The sequence below is a fragment of the Balaenoptera ricei genome, chromosome 1 (assembly GCF_028023285.1).
Source record: "Balaenoptera ricei isolate mBalRic1 chromosome 1, mBalRic1.hap2, whole genome shotgun sequence".
Lineage (NCBI taxonomy): Eukaryota > Metazoa > Chordata > Mammalia > Artiodactyla > Balaenopteridae > Balaenoptera > Balaenoptera ricei.
Genome location: NC_082639.1, coordinates 79,003,209 through 79,021,620, shown reverse-complemented (window position 1 = coordinate 79,021,620; position 18,412 = coordinate 79,003,209). Strand labels below are relative to the sequence as shown.

Below are 18,412 nucleotides of genomic sequence, written 5' to 3'. Positions count from 1 at the left end.
AGAATCTGCCATAGGCAGAGTGTCCCAGCTCTAGGAGTCCGCTTATGCGTTCAGTGCCCAGTTTCTGGGCTTCCAGGTGTGGACAGCTTCACCGGTACCCTGCCTGCCCTTGCACACGAATCTATCAGGTTGCAAGGCACCTACAGCACTGTCTCTGATAAACAGCTCCTTTTATCATCAAGGTGATAGCTTAAATAAAAGTTACTCCTGTTTCAAAACTCAACATGGAGAACAGAATATAAAGGATGATTATTCTACATAAAAAGTTAAATTTTGACTGAAAGAAAGAAACTGATGGACATTAAGCTCCTGCTAAGCGTTAGCATCTCATTTTAATCTCCCTTTAGTCTTAATATTTCCCAACAGATCTGCAAAAGTCCTATTCTCATATTCCCAATTGAGGAAGCAGGGTCAGAGAAGTTAAGTAACTGTCCTGATGTCTTAGCTAGAAAGTGGTCAAATGGAGAATTGAATAAGAGTTCTTTCCTAAGTGTAAAATCTGGGCCATTTCCTCTAAGCTCTGCTTATTCTCAAAACAATAGTGAATTCTCAGAGAAAAATCAAGCCCATCGACCATCTGTGATCCATTCCTTCATCTCCAAATGAGCCTGCAATTCCATGCTATCACTCCGTTGAACTAGCTAGGCTCCTTACCCACCTGAATAATATGTACCTTGATTACTTGAGCAGAGGACACCGTGCTCTTTCCCATTATCTACCACTGGCTCTGTCAGCCTTTTCAGAATTACTCGGTGGTAAAAGTTCAAAAGGTTCTAGGATAACCACTCATATGCCAAGGTACAAAGTCTATCCAGTTCAGAACCTAATCTGCTGACTAATATTTGTTCCCTGAATTCTCTTCCAACTGGGCCCTTTTAAGAAGAAGGCAAACAAACAAACACACAAACAAAAACCACACCACACAAAACATGCATGGACTCCACTCTTAGTGAAACTTGAAATTCTCTCACTTTCCATTTCCTTCTGCTTTGGCACTTAGTTCACACTCACCTGTCAATAGCATGCTGCTATTAGCCTCCTGACAAGCCAAGAAACAGAGCATGTATTAAAAGGTGATTAAGAATCCTGGCAATGATGAGACCTCAGACACTTGAGCGGAGAGTGAGGGAGAAAGTGAGTGCTTTTGTCTTCTCTCCTGATGAACTGTGTCTCACTCGCCCTTCCCCACCACCTCACTCAGCAGCACAGACCCTGGAGCTGTAGGGCGTGCAGGTGAAGGGCAAGGACAATTCAAGTGTGCCAGTACGGGCTGGGCAGGGGCTGGGCACGAGCAGATGCACTCCCATCCTTCAGGTTCGCACAGTGGCATGCGGGCTTATTACTAAAAACCTCCTGAGGGATCTTAGCGTGCTTTTAGGGTCCAGGTCTGCCTCTGCTGCCATCATTTTCCTTCTCTCAGTCCCTTGCTTACCCTGGACCTGTCCACTCTTCATTTCTTTTCACAAACTTAATGCTTCTTCCCAAAGCACTGCCATTGCTTTCCCACAAAGTACCTGGTGGGAGGGAGGTAGGAAGGAGGGCATTTAACTCAAAACTTCTCTCAATTCTCTCTCATTAAAAAAAAAAAAGTCAATAATTACCATGTTTTGGATACAATTCTATTTTAAAATACCTTTTGGTATCCCTGCCTTCATTTCTGTTACTCATAAATCCAAGAGCCTAAAAGGAAAACCTCTAAAGAAAAATGAAATTCTTGAGACAAAGCAAAGGAAACATGCTTAAATTAAGCTGCCTGGATCCCAAAGTTCATAGTTTGGATAATACAACATCCTAAGATTGCATCCATTCCTGACAAGTATGTATCCTAACAATCACAAGACCAAAGCATCATATCGTACTTTCTCACAGCTCAGCTATTCTCCTGCCCCTTCTGTATTTCATGGAAAGTGTTTCTTCCTTGCCACTGTTAGGCAGAAAAAAATATTAAAATAACAACCTCATAAAAAAATGCTCCCAGGTAGGCACAAATGACGCCACAAAAAATAAAACTGATTTTGGAAGAATACTGGAGGTTAATTTTTCAAGTCTCCACTCCCTAAGTACCACAGTCCGTGGACCAAGACAGCAACAGTGTGAAAGCCATTTTAGAGGCTCCAAATTAAGTGACGAAACATAGCTTTCCTGAGGACTAATGGGTGTGGAGGAGGAGATGATAAACTCATATCCCAAAACGATGCTCCTTATCTTTCTTCATCTTAAAAGAGAAAGACCTTACTTTGATGATTAAAAATGTCTGCCACACGATTTCTCTGTGTGAGGATTCTTGGCCATTATTACAGCTGGATTTTCTGCAAACAAAAAAAGAAAAATGACAAGCCATCTGGTTACCTAAGAGACTGTCTCTCTGTAATAGCAGGCTTCACAGCGGCATCCCTGTCTCTGTCTTCACTTCTAGGGTAGCACATGCAACAGGCTTTTCTGTGAAGGAGGTCTCTGGCACTCACACTCATCCCCCGGCCTCTGAAAAACCTGGGCCGTGGCTTTCAAGGAAAATGTCTTCAGAGCCAACTGGCTGGCTTGATTGGCATTTACCCATGGACGATTATTAGCCATTTTCAAGGAGCCAGAGTGTCACTTCCCACGGCAAAAATGTAGCAAGGGGATGCAAATCACCTTTTTAAAAAAGTCTGGGGCTTCCCTGGTGGCGCAGTGGTTGAGAATCTGCCTGCCAATGCAGGGGACACGGGTTCGAGCCCTGGCCTGGGAAGATCCCACATGCCGCGGAGCAGCTGGGCCCGCGAGCCACAATTACTGAGCCTGCGCGTCTGGAGCCTGTGCTCCGCAACAAGAGAGGCCCGCGCACTGCGATGAAGAGTGGCCCCCGCTTGCCGCAACTAGAGAAAGCCCTCGCACAGAAACGAAGACCCAACACAGCCATAAATAAATAAATAAATAAATAAATAAGTCTGCCTGCAAGATGGTTTAGGCTCCCTCCTAGGCACAGAATCTCCTGGTTTCAAGCAAGTTGAGAAGGAAAGCACTACTCAGAACACCTGCACCATTACTTGGAAGACCCAGCTACACGTCAGAAACACAGGCCTGGGTGGCTACAGGCGTGAGCTGGTATGTCCCTCAGCTCAGTGCTTCAAAGCACACACATCTTGAGCAGAATTAGTAACATTTACATAGGACCCACACATGCCCTGCCTCACTGGATTCTCAGAACTGCCTTTGCAAGGAAGACTCATTACCACTGGGCTAGAAGAAGTGGAGCTCATAGGTGTTTTTCTCAAAGCAGTAGGTAATGGAGCTAAAATTCACCCTGGGTCTGTTCTTCCTCTGAATTGAAAAGAAATGAGTAGGTGCATTTTGGCTGTGGATTTATTATTCTGTGCTACACATCTTTTACTCAGAAGAATCTCTCTCAACTATATCATGTGACTTCATCAACTTCCCAAGTTGTTTGAAAGAGTAAACTCTAAACATGTATTTTGCAACGGGCCAACTGATTTTTAGCAATATATCAATATAAATTAGGTTAAACATGATCTTAGGTTGCAGCTGAAAAGTATTTAATAAAATAATAATGACAGATCCACAGGTCGATCAAACTGTGATGGACAAAATCTTTTTTTTTTTTTTTTGGTCTGCGTTGGGTCTTCGTTGCTGCGCGCGGGCTTTTCTCTAGTTGCGGCGAGCAGGGGCTACTCTCTTCCTTGTGGTGCGTGGGCTTCTCATCGCGATGGCTTCTCTTGTTGTGGAGCACGGGCTCTAGGGCGCGTGGGCTTCAGCAGTTGTGGCGCCCCGGCTCAGTTGTGGCTCGCGGGCTCTAGAGCGCAGGCTCAGTAGTTGTGGCACGTGGACTTATAGTTGCTCCACGGCATGTGGGATCTTCCTGGACCAGGGCTCGAACCTGTGTCCCCTGCACTGGCAGGCAGATTCTTAACCACTGCACCACCAGGGAAGTCCCAATGGACAAAATCTTAATACATTTTTTCCAAGTTTCCCCTCTCATTCTTCAGTTAATATGCAAATATACATGTAAAGTGAGCCATGATGGCTGATGTACTGTGATTCAGTGAGCATAAATATGAAAGATTAGCAGGAAGCCATATAGGCTTGACTAAATGCAAATACTTGTACATAAGTTAAGAGTATTCAAACAGTTCCTGGCACAGACTGCTAACATGAACAGCCTTGGGTTATTTACTGACTGTTGATCATGATGTGTATTGTGTAGACTAAACACTGTCCTATAAGACATTTTTCTTTGGAAGGCATGTTTTGTCTATTCATTGTCTGTAGTGGGTATTTCTGCCTCCTTATTAAAAAAAAAATTTAAAAATTCTCTTCGGGCATCCGTTTAAAAATAATAAATTAAAAATCCAACAACTTAAAATGATTTAACAGGTCTAATAAATATAATGTTTATTACTAAGAAAATAATGTTCTTAAAAAGATTTTTAAAATATATGAGTATCTGTACAATTACACACTGGGAAGTAGCAATATAAGAGTAAATAGGGAATAAGTCATATTGTCTACTGAGTATATCAATTCTCAACTACCTATCATAATGGAGTCTTCAAGAAGATAAGCAATTTACAAATAATTTAAGGTAGCAAAGTTGGACTGTTTGATCTTCATCTCCTTTCCTTTGTCTGCAGTGGAGTGACTAAGGCAAATAGTATGAAACAAAAACAAAGTGCCTGGAAAATCCAGAAACGTTATTATAAACTTTTGAAAGATTATTCATCAATTTTTAAACTAAACCTAGCTAAACAAATTCCAACCACTTTACATGTATTGACTCAATTATTCCAGACAACTCTATGAAGCAAGAACTACCATTACTTCCATATTACAGACCAGGAAACAGACACAGAGCTATTAAGTAATTTGCCTAAAATAATACTACTAGCAAATACCAGAAGTTGGGCAGCCTGGCTGGCCACAGAATCTACTTTTAACCAACACATTTTACTACCAATGGGGCACCACTGGCTTGGGCTTGCTTTCTCTAGCATGAAAGTTCACGGGGAAGAGTCCCATGCTAAGGCAGAAGGAGAGAAGTGAAAGGCTCAGAGGTTTTCCTTTCTATAGCAAGAATGTAACCACTGGTTGTACAGGGTCAGGCATGCAGTGCCTGCTACATGTTGCTGAATAAATGAATATTTAAAAGAAAGGAAAAGATATTTGCAGAACAGCCAAATCAGGAAGAAGGGCTGCTTCCTTACCTTGACCAGAATCCTGGATTGCAAGGCTCCAGGACTGCCTGCCTCCAGCACAAGTGAGTTAGCAAGGGAAGGGAATGCACTGAACTCCACGTGCTTTGATCTTGATGAAGCATTTGATACAGTGTCCCATACAATCAGGGATGGCCAAATCAACTGAAACTTACATGGCTACAAGAACCACACAGGAGTTAAGCCGGCTGGATAGAAAAACACTGGATACATCTACCAGTGTGATGAAGAAAAGAACCGCAAGGAACAGTATTCAATCTGTATTGAAAAGTAACTTAGAAATTATTCACACTGTTATAATCAAATTGGCACATAACATTAATTTGGGAGGGGTGAAAAGGGCAAATGAGGGCAAGCCAACTGACTTAGTTAAATTAACAGAGAGGTGAGGAAAAACAAGAAGTTTGGTTTCATTTATGTGCCCCCTTTAATTTTCAGGGAGGGGCTGAGGATGCCCATTGGGTAGTAACCACCTCTAGACCTGAAATGCCAAGACTGAACTAAAAGTAAAGTAAGCAATAGCAAACTGGGTATGTTTTAAGATTTTAGGACCTTCGGTCTGAACTTCAGAAAGCATGATCCTATTATTCCACACACCATCAGTAAAGTTCCATGGGAAATAATACTCCTTTCAACAAGAAGACTCTGTTAGCAAAACTCAAAGAAATGAAGGGGCTCAAAGGCTGAATTTAGAGGTCAGATGAAAAAGTCAGTGGTGTATGTATAATCTGGCCCCACTACAAATATGCTGCTCAGGCAGAAGGTCATGAGAATGGTTTGTAAACATACGGCAGGATAAAGAACAACGGAGAAGGAAGAGAGAAGAGAGCAAAAACTTGGACTAACATTATTTTTTTAAGCATAAATTATAATTTCTAATTTTTTTTAATGTTGAGAAATTGCTTCTCCCTTGGTAGAACTGTTTGCTCTCCCAGCAAAGTTTATACTTTAAAAGTCAGTAGTTGATTTAGAACTCAAGAAACGGAAGTAGGAGAGGTCTGCAACATTTGGAAAAAAAAAAAAAAATGGCCTAACTTCACGCTAGGTCCCAGGAAATGTACAAGTGAGCATCATATCATTCAACTCCTAAGAGACTGAAGAGCTGAACTATTAGCTCTGTAGCCACCACGCCCCAGGCAGTGGACTCCACAGCTGATGACAGATTGTCCGTGAAGGGACAGTCACGAAGGAAATGCTACATGTTCCATTTCCTCTGAAATAAACAAACAAACAAAGGGGGTGGGGCAGGGTAGGGGACTTAGCACAAAGGCATAAAGTTTAGAGCCATACTGCATTCTATTGTAGATATGAATGGGAAAATTTATGTGAAAATGATGATGCTCTGAGATTATTTAATATCTATACGGAATAATAAGCAAACGATAAAACCTAAATAGACAAGACAGATCTTCCCCAAGGTTTGATTACTGGCCCCCTCCTGTGGTTTATAAATCATCCACACAATGGCAAACTCACAATTAGCCTCAGAATGTCTACAGGCCCTACTCCCTTATCTGACTGCACTCAGAATCACCTCCCTTATCTGACTGCACTCAGAATCAACAGAATGTCTGGGGCAGGGGTGGGTGGGTGTTGCTGGTGGGCATGGGGTACTCCCAGAATCTGTATGTTTAAGAACTCCCAGGTGACCCTATGTTGCAGTCTGGCTGGGGAACCTTTGCTGCACACATTCTACTCCTTTCTAGACACTGCCACCAGAATCAGTCACATCAGAGACTAGAATAAATGATTTCCCTTCTCAAGAATGTTTAATGGAATAACCTTCAAAGGCAATGGAATGAAGTCTAAATTCCTTAGCGGGACACTGGAGACCCTCTGTGATCTGTCCCAAACTACTTTTCTGCCCTCCTTCCCTCCCACATCCCTCACTCTGTCACAGCACCATTCCCCAAACACATCACACGCTTCTTTTATGTCTTCGGCACTTGCTGCCCCAATGTTACCTCCGCGCTGCTCAAGTTATTTTTCTCTGTGAAACCTTCTCTGATCTTTCCAGTCAAAATCAGTCTCTCCTTCCCCTAAACAAATGTTCAAAAAAATTAGCTCATGCAGGAATTACAGCATATACCGCGTGCTGAGCTGAATTACACCAAACTGCGTATGTGGTGGTCTCCCCCTGAAAGCAGGGGCATGTGACACACTCATTTTTCACACTGTGAATGAGAGACAGACCTAGGTTCAAAGTTTAGCTCTTCCAGTTACTTACTAGCACTGTAACCCTTGGTAGGTTATTTAAATACTATGAGCCTCAATTTTGTAATCTTTGAAATGGGACACACAAAAAATGATTCCTACCTTCATGGCTAATTTGAGGATAAAACAGGAAAAGTGTTTGGCCCAATGCAGACCACCTAAAATGCACCAAAATGACAGCTATTGTAAATATCATTTATCAATTTTTGTTTCCTATCCTACCAGAATGCATTGCAGACATAGTAAGAGTTCCAAAAGTATCTGCCTCCTCTCAAAAACAAAACAAAACAAACAAACAAAAGCATTTGCTTTCAAAGTAATAAGCAGTGATTTCTTAAAGCCCTTTCTCCTTGCCCAATTTTGTTCTGTTATGAAGGGCATTTCATAATATTTCTATGGAGAAGTCATCTCTTAATCCTCTTTCTTTCCTTCAAAAATCAATGTACAAAATTCTAACGAACAAGCCCTGTCTGTCCCTCCTCCTCCAGCTTGGCTTTCTGCTCTGAACTACAGTAACTGCACTGCCCAGAGAATTGCCCGCTTCACCCTCACAACAAACAGCACTTTGTAGGCAAACTGGAGGCGAGCCCGAAGCAGGAGGGAGCACCAAGGAAAAGGAGTTTGGGCCAGAAACTGAGTGGACACCCACATTATCATCCACACTGTACCACAGGTAAGGAGAGAACAGGAAAGGAAAGAAGCTCAGATCAACGCAAACCTTCCCACCAACTCCCAAGCGTCCAGCTCACCACCCACCCACGGGAAAGACTCCTGAGGCTCGCAGAGCACACGCTGGTCCCCAGCTGCCTAACACACACGGCCACTGTTGTTAATAAAATATCGTCCTATGTAATAGCTCCTTATCCTCACCAAACCAATCCTATTGCCGTTATTACCCCACCCCCTCCACCAATTACAGGGGATGAAACCCAAGTCGAGAAGTCCAAGGCCACACAGTCAGTAGCGAAGAAGAGTGCCAGGACTAAAGTCAAGTCATCTAAGCTCCAAGTCCTTGGCCCTTCCCACTGTCCTTTATGAAGTGTGAAAAGCCATTTTTAAAACTTTCTCAGCAGCTCACCAAATCCACTAGTTGTAAAGGTAAAATAGTTTCTGTCCTCTTAAAAACAAATCTGGTGCCAAGAGTGAGGGCTGTCACAGCAAAGAGGCCCCACCTGCAGCCCTTAGAGAGATCAGTCCGGTATCTTAGGACAGTGTTCCAGGAAGACCCTTTAGTTTCTGTTCCTAGATGGAAACTGTCTCCTGACAATTCTGTTTGTTCATTTGGTTTGGGGAGGAGGTATTAGGGAAGGAGTAAAATTTTCTTTTTTTTAACATCAAACCCTGATCCTGAGTTTAAAGCTGAGGTGATATGGAAAGCAAAAGAAGTTTGTAAAGCCTATTTGCGATCCTTGTCGCGAGAAGAGTACAAGGGGCCATTAATGCAGTCCTCAGAAGGACAGATTCTGAAGCCATGACTGCCTAGGTTCCAATCACAGCTCTGTCGCTTCCAGCTCTGTGGCCTTGAGTCCCTTGGCTGCTCGCAGAGATGGGGAAGTGCAGCCAGACAGGGGAACCGGCCCTTGTTGTTCGCTGCTACAAAATGGGCTGTTGTGAGGAACACATGAGCTAATATACATAAAGTGCTCCAAGCAGTGCCAGGCACGTGTAAGTACTACGCCAAGTGTTTCCTATTATTATTTCCAGACTAGATTACTCTCTACGATTGTGTTCTTTTTCAAGTGTATTTTAGAAGAAGGTTAAAGAAGACTTCTTGCACAATTTGTTAATCCATACTGCCCCAAACCAGCACAAAGATTATTTACAAGTTTCACTTCCTGATAGGATCTTCCAGGATTTCCATCTGTGGGCTAGAGTCCCTGGAAGAACAAACAGTGGAATTCGAAGAATCTTCCTCCTTCCCAGCAACAGTGCAAGTAAATCTGTACCCATTCTCTCCGTACTACAAAGGGGCTTCCACGCTGAGAAACTAAATAAAAACAAAACAAAACAAAGAACTTATAGCACTGAACTAACTAACATAGGGGAACATCTGTAAAAGTTGCTTTATATTCTGAAAGCAACCAAAGCGTTAAAAATTTAAAGCTATACCAGCTGAGAAAGACATGGTTCAGGTCACACAGGGATGGCACCCCTAAGGACTGGGATAAAACCTGCTGATGAATCAAAAGGTTTATTTCCCATAAAATGCTGGAATTCCAAGAACAATGTGCTATCCTTGGGATGATTAAGAGAAAAATGGTTTTAAAAATCCCCTCTCAGGCTAAAAGTCTCGACTCAGCTAGTAACAGAGCTGCTAGAGTATCACCTCTCCTCTCCTTCGGAGAGGGCGTATGTACAACAGATTAGACTTAAACAATGGAAGGATTTTCCCCAGAACAGCAGATAAAACTAAAGACAGGAGCCCTAGAAGGAAGGGTCACAACACTGGTCTGGGGTCATGGCCTGCCCGGGGGGCACCCAGCCGGGAAGAGGGGCTAAAACTCAGCCTGCACTGACCTCCAAGCAGCGTGCCTGGCGGGGGAAAAGCAGCCCTGCTGCCACCAACTTCACACGAAGGGCCCTTGGGGGCTACATCAGTGGCACTGAGCACACCAGCCCCACCCCCCCGCAAGCCAAACAAGCTGGAGTCCAGAGCCATCCGGGAGCGGGGGGCTATGGTGCTCACCCCCTCAGACAATGTCGTGCTTTGGGGGGTGGGGGAAGAGTGCTGGTCTGTACCATGGAAACGTTTTCAGCTTTCCTGGTTTACTTTGTGACGCCAGCTGTCCTGTCGTCGCCTCTTCCTTTCCTCACTCTATATTCTCCTGACCTAAATCCTTTCTTTTCCTTCTCACTCCAATTCTCCTTCTGAAGAAGCCACCACACAAGTTAACGTGCACACTAGGAAGGGCAAAACAACAGCCCTCTGCCCACCCAGAGCTTCTGCGCTATTTCTGAATATTTATCAGATCACAGTGTTCCCTTCTCACTGTGGGCTCCTCTTTCATCTCCCTCTCCTCCCTATAACCCCCAAATCAATGTTTAGATATAACGGAGTCTTCCTCTTCGCTCATCTCCTGGGGTGGATGATCCTTCTGGCCCTCCAAGCGGCTCTAGACCTTTTGTTCTCTACCACGGGGCCCACCTGCCTCCCACCGCCCCCCCCCCCCCGTATCTTCTCCTACCTGCTGCATTCCCATACTCCGCGTATTTCTCTCTGAGTCTGTCACTCCTCAGGCAGGACAACCCCTTCAAATGTAACCACTCTGGATGTAACAAACCAAATGTAAAGGGCAGAAATTGTTACCATTACAAGTATGGGGATTTTGGTTTGTTTTGTTCTGCTTTCTGTATGTGTGTGTGTGTGTGTGTGTGTGTGTGTTTGTGTGTGTGTGTGTGTGTGTGTGTGTGTGCGTGTGTGTGGTACATAAAACGATGACATCAAGTTTTGCTTTGTTTCAACTTTTTAAAAGTGTATTATGCTTTTATTTGAATCATATGCTTCCATTTACCTGGCCACTAAAGGGCTATCTATCTCTAAGGGTCTAAGCTCACAGGCTGTATCCAGCCCACAAAGCTATTTTGTTTGGTCTGCAGGAAGTTCTTTTTAAAACGTCGTGTTAGCCAATCTTTTAAAATCAGGAGATTTTTAAGTAATCCAGATTTCTGGCTTACAGTGAAAAAATCAGAAGATCTGTCAAGACTGGCCCACATTCCCATATGGCAACAGTTGGCTGCTGAATAGATCTGCTCAACAGGCCCCTTTTCGACAGGACCTGCAGTTTCTGGTTCAGCCCAGGTTCACCCCCCACTCCCTCCTGATCACCCTACCCTGAGGTTGAGTACCAGCTGTCATAAATTATCCCATGTGAGGCCCGCTTCAGGCAGTGTTTGGGATATGCCTGAGACCACAGCTAGCATCTAACTGTAACTCTCTCTCTGGTTAGAGCAGAAATTACAGATGTAATTATAAAGTTTCTGCTTCATACAGAATTTTCCAGGTACAAATAATTCATAAAGAAAAGAACTTAGAACTAAACAGAAAGGAAAATGTCCCATAATAGAGAAATACTAGAAAAGAACTAAGTTAAAGAGAAAGCCTCTGCGTGTGTGTGCGTGTGTACGTGCGTGTGTGCATGCCTGTGTGTGCGTAGGAAGGGGATTCATTTGTGCAAGCTGTGTAACACTGCAGACCATTTCCCAATTTGTACTTTGTTATTGGCTAAATGTTAATATGAACAATAGAACCATTAAAGTAGAAACTCTAACAGAGTGAATTTACTCCATTGAAATAATTATATTTGAGCATAATAAATCTATAAATAAAACAGACTACATATCACATAGATATATGGATATTTATTGATTCATCATCATTAACTCAGAGGATATGGGGTAACGATTACTTGTCTTTAACTGCATATATTTGTGATAGCATTTATTCAGCAAACATTTGGACAAAACACCTTAACAAATATTAGCTACATCTTTATATATTTATGTACAGTAGTGTTGTAGGGTCAGATCTAATTAGGAGGAGGGCACTTAGTGTGTGCTATTACAAGTGGCATTCTATCACCAATATTGATGATAAAAGAGAATAGGGCTAGAGAAAGCACCAAAACAAGTGATTTTAAATTACCCTCTCAATTCTAGGATCAACTGTCACTCAAGTGGTTTTACCGACAGGTTGATGTTTTCTAAAACCACTGTGCGCTGATGAGAACTCTGGCCTGGAAGCCTACAGAGCTGGGTGCCCCTATAGCTTTCCTCAGCTGTGTACCCACGCTTCAGACCTGGTCCATAAATGAGGAGCATGAATTAGACAAGCTGTAAGGTCTCTTTACACCTCAAAATTGGATTCTCTTTCTTTAAAAGAAATATTAATAATATTATAAAATGAATACAAAGAAACCAAAGATAAACGAGAGGAGTGCAGTACATTAAGAGAATGAGTTTTGAAATAAAACTAGCTTCAAATTCCACCTCCACCACTTCTTTGTGTTTTTTTTTTTTTTTTTACAAATCACATAACCTCTCAAGCCTCAGTTTCCTCATCTCTAAAGTGGGAATAAGTGCACCTTCCACTCAGGATTGTTTTGCAGATTAAATGAGAATGCATGTAAATTCCAAGGCATAGGTCTGGACAATCAGTAAATGCCTAATAAATGATTATTGTTATTAGCTATGGGTATTCCATAAATGGCCCAATTACTTCTTGACCAGTTAAGTTTAAAAAAAAAAACTAGTTATATCTGATAATAAACTAAATTTAAAAGCTTATTCAGTAGGCTGCCATTGCAAGAATCATGGGGGTCATTTTCCAAAGAATTTTAGTATCCAAATATTTCTTAGAACTGGCTTGGGAACAAGAGAATTTGACAGATGGCACTTCATACCCAGTGTGATGGGCATGAATCTGTCCCGTCTCCACTGAGTGAGCTCTGCAGAGGCAGCTTCCTGGTGGTTGACACCCTTCAGAGAGAAGGGCTGCCTTGCACTTCCTTCCTTCTCCCTGCTTTGTAGAATTCATTGCAGTATTGGTGATCTTTTGATGCTGAGATTTAGCAATGGGATTTAAGAGTTGCTGGGGAAGTGAAACCTTCTCTGGCAAAGTTCCTATTACCAGCAAGCAGAGAAGGAAAATAAAACGTTTTTTAAGGAATTAAATGTTAATGGGACTTCCCTGGTGGCGCAGTGGTTAAGAATCCGCTTGCCAATGCAGGGGACATGGGTTTGAGTCCTGGTCCAGGAAGATCCCACATGCCGCGGAGCAACTAAGCCCGTGCACCACAACTGCTGAGCCTGTGCTCTAGAGCCCGCGAGCCACAACTACTGAAGCCCGCGCGCCTAGAGGCCATGCTCCGCAACAGGAGAAGCCACCGCAATGAGAAGCCCGCGCACCAGAATGAAGACCCACGCAGCCAAAAATAAATAAATTAATTAATTAATTTTAAAAAAATGTTCATAATAGAATCTAACATCGACATGTGTGATCCTTCCCCAATAGCAGGTGTCAAGAGGAGGACATGGACATCCTGAACACCTCAGGGAAGTAGTAATTCCCAGACTTTTGATATCACAGACTAGTAAAATTTCAAAAGAAGACTGTTACAAAACTACCAGGTTTTAGGTGACCAAGAAATGATACCAAAAGCAAACCATCACCATCTTTTTATAAAAGGAAAAAAAAAATTAACCCCTCAAAGTAAGAGATCCCAAGATTAAAAAAAAAAAAATCCTTTAAATTGAACAAACTTAGTACTAAAATTAAACATGAAAAGCCTGCTGCACTGTCTTTATTCTTATTTTTCCATAGGCTGGTGTAACTGTCACTATGGATCCACTCTGGAAACAACTGCTCAAGAATGGACTGCAGGTTGATCCCCTCATGCCATCCAATCCAGGACACAGCGTCTCATGGAGGCACCAAGGGCCACACAGTGGACATCTGCTGTCTTGGTCATCATCTTCCAAGGACACAGATGTATCCTTAAAGCTCCTTGTCTTAACTACCAATTGTGGGCCTGTCAGCCACAAATGTTTCAAAACTTTCTGAAGGTTTCTCCAGTCAATACCAGCCTTTCTGTACAACTATGCAAGATGGTGGTTCTCAGTCTTGGCTGCACACCAGAATCACTTGGGAGTGAAGAGGGCTCTTTTCAAAATGAAACTCCACTCCCAGAGACTCCGACTCAATAGGTATGGGGAAAGGTCTGCGCTCATGTAACTTTAAAACCCTCCCCAGGCTGATTCTGATGCCAGCCAGAGCTAAGAAAAACTGGTACCCTATTTTTTTTGCATTTATCCTGAATTTATATCTTATAAAGCTTTAAGGAATGCACCTCTTCATGCATTCCTTCAGGTGTCAAATACCAATGCAGGGCCTGCCATGTGTGTGGGGCACTAGGAAATCAGTGGAGCACAAGACAGATACATCCCTGCCTTCACCACATTGACAGAGTACTGGAGCAGGCAGACAAGGAAGCAGGCGATTGAAACAGCACACTCAGGTTTGCTAGGATTAGGGAAACAATCCACGTTTCCTCTGTCCTTAATCTAGTGGTTCCATGGGCTTCAGAGACATCTCCTCCCAGCTGTCTTCTTCCAGATACTAGAAACTCGAATATTTACATCAGAAAAGCAGATGGGCAAGGCTCTGTCCTCATGGAGCTTCCATTCTGGAAGGACTGTCTACCCTTTCTAGGTACCATTACGTTGCTCACTCCAGCTCTGGTGTCTTGCCTAAAGTCAGGTGCCCAGGCTTTGAACAAAGCACAGTAGAAACTCAATTAAGACTGTGTTTTCTGTTTTGTTGCCAAAATCTTTTGATGAAGCTTAGTATTTCCTGTCCTTTTTAATCTGCAAAAACAAGCTGGGACAACACTGTGCAAGTATTTTCAAAGCCCTTTCCTGGATTCTCCCACCAAAATATCATCCTATGACAGCTCCGTAATTCCCTCCTTAATACCTGACTTCACATTTGCCCACAAAGAAACTCACCTGCAAATCTTCTGATGACTAACATATCCTAGCACAGCTTCCCTGAAGTAAATCCCCATTGGTTAGCTATTTCATAATTCAGAAGAGCTTACTGTCATCTGTAAACCTAGAAATTCCACTGGGTACTCCTTCTTTTGGATCAATTATGTAAGTAAGACCTAAGGGACCCCACTGTGTACACACCTCCAAGCAGAGATGTCTTTAGCCTTAGACTTAATTTGTGGTCTTTAAGGTAGGTGGATACTAATGCGTGCTCTGTCACTACATCCGCTCCCTGGGCCTCAATTTCCTCCTCTATCTAATTCAAACGTTGATCACTCCCATCTATAAAATTCTCTCCTCCTACTCAAAAATGATACACTGAATCCTCAATCCCAAGGTGACTTCAACTTTGATACAGCCTTTGAAAGTGTAAAAGGACAGTCTCCAAGGGTTTTCAAATATTTCCCCCCTCAAGAAATCTCATAAATTCACAAAAATCCCTTCTTCTCATAGGAATATCCTTCATCTCCAGAGGATACAGACAGGTTTCCCATGTGGGCTAGCACAGAAGTGAGAGCAAGCAGACTGTACCATCTGGACAGGCAACACACCTGCAACGATTCGGGGCACAATGGACATTCATAACAAAGAGGTTACACATTTTGGCTATGAGATCTGGAATTTTGTTCTAGCACTCTCTACACTGTTGGATGGCGACCACCTGAATCAAGTAATTTATTTAAATCTAGTTTGCTGGATAGATCTAGAACATTTGGAGAACTTGGCACTAAGCTACCTAGGATTTCTAACCTGTCTGCTTCAAAAGACATCCAAGAATGGTTAATTTCCTAATGTCTTCTCAGTGAAGACATGTGAAATCTGCTAAGTGTGATATTACACCACCAACAAGCTAAATCTTAGTACTGGGAGAAAGGCCTATCTCTAATCCCCAACACCCCCCACCCCTTCCCCAAATGTAAAGCTGTCACTAATGAAGTATTTCAGGCATACTAGCAAAAAAAAAAAAAAAAAAAAAAAGAAGAAAAAAAAACACTTAGCCTGAGTGGGAACAAACTTCATCCATGGTTTTTGCCAATACCAGTTATTACCCAGTTTACCTCTTCACAAATTTCAAAAGCAACTCGGATTTGGCAAGCTTCAGATTTGCACAGAACATTAGCAATGCTCTTCCAGATGTCTAAACAGAATTACAAAGACCCCAGAGGAGTACCGATTTCAGAAGCTTGCAACAGCCTGAAATAATTTCGAAAGGGCACCTCAGGTGCAAACATTAGCAAGAGCCAAACTCAGTGTAGCTTGGCCATGAACACAAATTTCTCAGACGCCCCTAAATTTGGGGCTAATCAACCCCTGGAATTCACCTCCATCACCCAGCACGCCCAGCTCTCAAATAGGACCAGCAGTGTCAAACAAAGTACTGGGTTTCATGAAGTATTAATGTAAGTGACTACAAAGCTTTCGACAAAGTCATCCTCCACTCCCCTCTCATGTGATTACAAGGCAGAACTAAGATTTTAAAATCTCAAAAGGCCTGAAGACTGGACCAAAATAAATAGGATAGCACTGAACAGGGACAAAAACAAACCAAAAAACGTCCATTCAACGTCTCACACACACACACACACACACACACACACACACACACAAATCTGCATGATGAACAGAGGATGCAGCAGCTCATACAACAAATATCTGGGAGTTTTGACTGTCCAGAATCCTGTACATGAGTCTGTGCTGGGCAGTTTTGTAAGCTTAAGCTGCAGAAAGTAGATGCTTGTTGTGCCTTGGTCTCAGGAAATAGCTGTCCTACTGTACTCTTTGTGGACCAGATCAGGTCTCAATTACCATATTCAATTCCCGTCGCCATAACTTTCCATGAGAGATGTGGACAAACTGAGAAGACAGAAACCATGTCCCATGCAGGACTGTGAAAAGAAATGGGACTATTTTGCTTTGAGAAAAGTTAATCAGCTGGAGGGCCAGGAGGGGGACGTCATTCTGTCTTTGCCCATTTGATGGGCTGTCCTGGGGAAGTGGGTAGTTCCAGAGGAAAAGAACCAACAGAACGAAGTTTCGGGGAGGCAGTCTTCAGCTCAAATAATAATCATACACACAGTCCAAAGATATGATGACATGTTTTCATAAGTACAGAGGTCCCTGTTCCTGGGGGTGTTTAAACAGAGGCTGCCTCACAAGTATAAGAATTTACTAAAGTAAAGAAGTTAGACCAAGACTTCTCTAAAATACCAGTTCTAATTCTGTGACTCTCCACTTACCCAGTATTATACTGCCCTGCTAGCTCATCTGCCACGATCTCTCAAAAATGCCTTTTTCTCTGATTAGAATTTGCCCAGATCCTAACCACTTCTGGCCTGAGCATAGCAGAAGTCTCCCAGATTGGCTTCCCAACCTCAACGTCCTTCCTCACATGTCAAAACCACCTCCTTCGAGGCCTATTCTGAGATGTAACTTCACTTCACAGCGGCCTTTACCTTCCCTGTCTAGGCAGGGTTCCTCAACCGTGGCACTACTGACGTTTCAGATGGGATAATTCTTTGTCATGGGGGATATCCTGCACATTGCAGGATGTTTAGCAGGATCCATGGCCTCTACTCACTAGATTTCAGTAGCACCTGCCTCCTAGCTAGGACAAGCAAAAATAAAACCATGCCCAGATATTCCCAAATGTCTGCTGGGAGGCAAAGTCACCCCCTGTGGAGACCCACTCTTGAGGCAAATGATTAACACCACTGACTTGTGGTTTAAGTTTTCCACTAACTAGATCCCCTCTACCTCCCTTCATCAGTCATGTTCTCTGCTCCAGCCAGGCAAACCTATTTTTGACCCATGACACACCTCAACACTTCCCCTAATACGTGCTCCTTCCCTCTTCCCCAACACACACAACACTCCCGGCTGGCTCCAAACACCCTTTACATCTCGGTATTCCTTGGCCTCCTAGACAAATGCAATCCCTTGCTTCTGGTGGTGTCCTCACGTGGGCGGTCTTACTTGCCCTCTATTCGTACAAGAATCCTCTCCTTCCTGGTTAAGGCATCACAGCACCCACTCTGATTCTCTGCTTCTTGCTGGTACTCAATAAATATTGGCTGGCATTTCTCAGAATGTCAACATCAGCTCCAATGATACATGAAAAATACGTGAAACCCCTTACCAACTGCCATTTCAAGAACATATGTAATCATGAGCACACAGTTTTGACAAAACTTTGACTTTTTCATAGCTAGTGCCAATTTACCTACAGTACTGAGACTGAACCAAGTTTGATTTCCAAAATACAGCTACCAAAATAATTTAGCTATTGGGACCTTACAAACACAGCAAACTTTTAAAAAATTAATCAAAAAAGTTCTGTTCAATATAAAAATTAAGAAAAAAAAGGTCAAGTTTTGACCAAGTTTTTTAAATTCTGTAAACCTTGGCAGAAAGAAAAGGATACAAATATGGCTCAATACTTTAACTGT

General features: G+C 42.8%; 1 protein-coding gene across 8 annotated transcripts in view; it reads right to left on the bottom strand.

Moving 5' to 3' along the window:
* The window catches only part of LRRC8D (leucine rich repeat containing 8 VRAC subunit D), a 109,823-nt gene that overhangs the window by 89,109 nt on the left and 2,302 nt on the right, over positions 1-18,412 (bottom strand). The window contains exon 2 of one of the 8 annotated variants that reach the window (XM_059925991.1): positions 2,237-2,309. The exons of the other annotated variants lie outside the window; for them this stretch is intronic. The gene's annotated coding sequence lies outside the window, so the exon portion shown is untranslated. The remainder of the gene's footprint in view (positions 1-2,236; positions 2,310-18,412) is intronic. 8 annotated transcript variants of the gene reach the window in all.